Source organism: Pristiophorus japonicus, unplaced genomic scaffold (genome assembly GCF_044704955.1).
Source record: "Pristiophorus japonicus isolate sPriJap1 unplaced genomic scaffold, sPriJap1.hap1 HAP1_SCAFFOLD_112, whole genome shotgun sequence".
Classification (NCBI taxonomy): domain Eukaryota; kingdom Metazoa; phylum Chordata; class Chondrichthyes; family Pristiophoridae; genus Pristiophorus; species Pristiophorus japonicus.
In genome coordinates, this window is record NW_027250777.1 from 2,019,737 (window position 1) to 2,024,685 (window position 4,949).

Genomic DNA, 4,949 nt, shown 5'->3' on the forward strand with positions numbered 1-4,949 from the left:
CTGTCCTGACGATCCAGTGCTGTGTATGGCCACCTGCAGGTTGATTTTGAACTTTTGTGTCTTGTCACAAGAAATAAATGAGGGCAACAGGTGTTTCTCTGACTGACACCGGGGAAACAGTGAGACAGACCTTGGAGCAAGGGTCTGGTTATTGCCAAACAGCAAAGTAAATATTAATTCCGGGATTACCCAAAAGAGCAGTGACCTCGACGTGATTTGAACACGCAACCTTCTGATCTGGAGTCAGACGTGCTACCGTTGCGCCACAAGGCCTACACAGGGGAATTGAGATGTTCGTCTATATGAAGATTCTGCAATACAAGGTGCTTTAAAATCCCTGCCCATTCCCACCAGGTATCAGAAGAAGCGCTCACCTGCCAGTCACCGTATGTTTTTTGTTTAACTTTTGTGTTGTTTTCACGGGAAAGCATCATTAATTAACCCGTCATCTTCTTTTGTACAATGAAAGAAATGCTGACTGAGGGACAGTCGATACTTCAATCATTTGTTCTGTGCTTTGCATGTTAACTGTTCAACCATATCCCATTTTACACACTGTGTTTTAGGAGTCTGGTTCAAAATCCTCATCGCTGGCGACACCAGGAATCTGGTGCAACTTTTGTCAAATTTAACAGCACCGGTTATTCCGACACGCCAAAGTTCCCCGGTGGATCCATTTTCTCTCGCTAAAAGTTATCAGACTGCACTGCCCCTGATATTTGTGAGCTCATTCTTTCTATTCAATGGTTTATCGCCCTTTGATGGGCTGCAGTGTGGCGGATATCACGTTGGCCTCACGTACGAAAGGTCCCCGGTGAATCCGTTTTCTCTCACTGAAAGTTATCGATTATTGAAGTGAAATAAAGAGCAATAAAGGAATAAGGGAGCCCTTTTGCAAGGAGAATAAATAGAAAATAAAAACAGCAAATGCTGGAAATTTCAGCAGGTCAGTTCGCATTTGTGGGGAGACGAGACTCGCCTCCGATTGTTCCTCTATCGGAAATTTCAACACAATGTTCTCGCCCGGCATCGAACCGGTGACCTTGCATGTGTAAAGCAAACATGATAACCGCGACACTAGGGAAACCTCTGACACAGTGACCTCAACAGACGGGAGCTGACCAGTGAGCTTCCTCTGTGCTGATCACCACTGATTTTTAATGTGGAAGCAAGTCATCCTCGCATCTGGGATTACCGAAGAAGAGAGGAGGATCAGGAATGTGTTGGCTCACCTGAAACTACTTCTGTCCCACACTGAAAGTTCTCAATCCTTCTCCTCCGCTGCCCTTTACAGACATGTCACGTGTTCACTTCCACATCCTCACAGTGGGGCCACAGAGGCTCCGACCATCTCCCCGCGATCAGCGAACTCGCCCAGTTTGTAAAATTAAACCAGGGACATGTGTCCGGCAAAGGGCAGGAGAAGCGGGAGAGTGTGTAAGCTCATTCTGTAACAGATAGTAGTGGGGTTATTAACGGCGATTACAGCAATCATTAATCCTCTCACACACCTCAATTATGTTTCTGCGATGAACTGATTGAGAATAGAAAGGGTTAATGCTCGGGATCTTAACCACTCAACCAGGGAACAGCTTCGATAATTTGTGTCAATATAAAAATATATATTTATATATGAACCTGTATGTCAACGGCAAGCTGTCTAGACCTCATGGCACAACGGTCGTGAATCTAACTTTGAGCGAGAGAAATTGTTCCACAGTGACACCCATTTCATCTTTTATTCACTTTTAAACACTAGAAACTGAGACAGGGGGAATAAATGGAGAAATAAAAGCACAGGGATACAGACAAGAGGAAGAGAGAAGGTGAAATACTGTCCCCACCCAGAACTAATGCAGAAACCCCTCTGCTGCGTTCGGGGTGGCCACCCACAGCCTGGATACACTAACGTCCCAACAGCTCATTGAATGTCGGAGTGGGACCGTGCGGCGATTCAGAAGACAGGTCGAAAAAGCAAAGTCACTGATTCGGTCTCACGTGCTTCTCTAATCAAGAGTAGCCACACACAAAAACTTGCTTTTATAATGGCTATACATTACCGTTATGATTGTCAAGCAGTTGATTGATTGATCTAAAGGTGTGACTTTAGATGAGTCGAAGTTAAATGAAATTTGTGAGAAGTCCTGGGTTCCAATCCTGGACGAGTCCATTATTTTGCCGGCGAATTTTGAAATTGCATAGAAATTTTGCAAAGGAAGACTTGCATTTCTGCAGTGCCTTTCAGGAACTCATGACGCCCCAAAGCGCTTTACAGCCGTTGAGTTATGTTTGAAGTGCTGTAGTGTGGGGAAAGATGTGCCCAAATCACCCCACACGAACCTCAACTCTTTACAAAGGAGTTTGGTGCAAATAATCAGGTGCCTCAGGGACTTGGACTTTCTTTGAATGAGTTCTGCTTGTACCTGCATTCAAGCTTGAAACAGCAACTGGGCTTCCATCTCACGGGAGCAGCGTGTAGCGGTTAGCGAGTAGGTGACGAGATTTGGGGTTGATGTGCGTCACTTTCAATCTTTGAAATTTCACCAGGCAAAGAATTGGTGAATCCAACTGTCCCTGCAAGCATTTACTTCCCGTTTAATCACAGGAATATCCGCAGTCAGGAGCTGAAAAGGAATTAAAACCTAATAAGGCTTCGGGACAATCAGAATGTCACAGACAAGGCACCAGAAGGCTGGAAGGTAGATTACACCGGTTGTGGGAGAGCTGGTTGGCGGTGACATGGAAGTGTCTGCAGTGTGCGGGACCAGACTGCTTCCACGCATCCACAATTGCTGAGTTCATTCCCCATGTTGTTAGCAGCCTGCCAGTGAATCTGTTTAAGATGTTCAAACAGATTCCTGACAAAGCTGTCCCGGCTCGCTTCCCGGAGACACCGTGGTCACCAGTGCCCCAGTTTCAGTGGGTCAGCCCCGGGAGGTTGGCCATCCGTTAGAGAATACCCAAGATCAGGGATCAGTCTACGGACAGTGATCCCCAGCCGGCAGCCTTCGGCGGTGAGGGACTCACGGGAGAGGTCGTGGTGGACCAGCCACTAACTGACAGTCCCCAGCCTACAGCCGCCGGCTGTGCAGAATCCTCAGTTAATGAAATGAACTCAGCAGCCACACCTAAAGGGGAAGTGTGTTGTTGCCCCGGAGGGGCCATTCCCCCGATAATGTGGGACTCAGGCACACCTCCAGTCAGAACACTCTGGGTCCTGCGGTACAGACCGCCTTACCGCCGGCCACACAGGCAAACCAGAGGCTGAATAAGGGAAGGAGAAGAAGAGGGATTAACTTGGACAGTCGGAGACGGGTGGCAGATGTCTATAATAGCACGATATGAGTTTAAGAATGTTGAAGAGTTCTAGTTTTAAATTAAGATTTTAGAAATTTCAGGTCACCACAACCTCACGAGGAATCCATGGGTAAAGAAGTAGTGAGAGGAATAAGATCGGTTATGAAGGAGTTGTGGCCGGCAGTGTAAGGGGTGGTTTTCAGGCGGTCAGCTTTCCCTTCTGACCTTATATGAGCGGTTCCGAATCGCTCGCTGACCCTTGGTTCTCAACACTGGAATTATGAAGGGACTGTAAAAGACTTTGACAGACAATCGGTTTCAAGGTAGGAAGAAGGTATGGCTTTATTGTGTTTATAAAGAAGTAAAAGGCACACCTTTAATAACACACACAGACCAATACACACTGTGGGGTAGAACACATTGAATAAATTGTCAAAGTACAGCCTGTGGGGAAAAGAACACAGCTTAAACTCTAAATGGAGTAAAGAGGAGAATGCAGGTACATTTACAGAAGTTATCCCAGCCTCCCACCTCACAATTCCCCTAACTAACTAAGTTATAGCTCTGAGGGTTCAGGGGCGATGCTCACCAATCCCTTTAGACAGTTGCCGGTGATTCGCGGTTTCGGGGTTCGCTGCACTTGGCCTTCTCGGCGAGCCGTACCCCGGACAGAGGAGAGGACTTCGGACTGCGTAGTCTTCGGTTAAGTGCGTCCGTTGATATGCCAAGTTGCGTTTTGGATGTATGGGGTAAGTACCCACTTTCTTTGGTTAGTCCCTTTTGGTAATTTCTCCCCCGTTGGGTCGTTCAGAAGTAGATAGTAGAGTGATTGTCAATTTGGTTGCTGACAACCTTCCGTTTCGTGGGCCTCGTGCTCGGTCAGTTCTTGATGAATTCTGGTAGTTTCGTTCACTGTTCCATTTCTTCACTGCAGAGGAAGCAGGCTACTTGTGTCTGTGTCTGTGTTCCAGTCGATGTCCTTGTTCGAGTCAGTGCGAGTTCCAGTCTGTGTTCTGTTAGTTTTTCCTTGTAAAACTGAGGGATAGATATATCCCCCAAAAAAGGCTTTGTTATCTCCCATCAAATCTCTTGGGCTCTGTTTAAACTGTTCTGTCCATTGATTTTCAAATGTCTCCTTTGTCGGCAGTAACTCGATTAGGGTGTGAGAATGTGCTATCACTGGTTTTGCATTGTTTGAGGATTGTCCAGTTTCCTGACCATGATTTCCATTGTGCTTGATTGGGTAATTCGATTATCTCTTATGGGGTGAATAGTTCCCATCAGACAGTCTGGGATCCTTAATACATGCATTTGCTTCACAGAGTTTAGCCCCACCTTCTGTACTCGGTAACTCTTTTTCGCAGCCAAAATGTTGTAGAATCTTAAAATTGATCTGCTCCTTCCCATAGATGTTTCGGGGATCTCAGGCTTCTGAAATTTAGGTCCATTTTGAATTCTCTTTCATACGAGTCCAAACACTGGGGGGGGCGGGGGTGGGGGTCTCGATGAATGCATTCCCTTTTATCCCCCGCAGGCGTCGTCTGCCCCTTTAAACTCATTTTAAAAGCCCAGAAAGGAATTCTTCTCCTCTGCAGGGGAAAGGTACCAGGCATCTTTGCGAGATATTCGTAAATTCTACATTCCCCCCCTGT

At 46.5% G+C, this 4,949-nt stretch overlaps 1 non-coding gene across 1 annotated transcript; it reads right to left on the bottom strand.

Annotated features, from left to right (window-relative positions):
• Positions 1-201: 201 nt before the first annotated feature.
• Positions 202-273, bottom strand: trnaw-cca (transfer RNA tryptophan (anticodon CCA)). Its single transcript has one exon. It is a non-coding gene; the product is annotated as a tRNA-Trp (tRNA).
• Between the last annotated feature and the right edge of the window lie 4,676 nt (positions 274-4,949).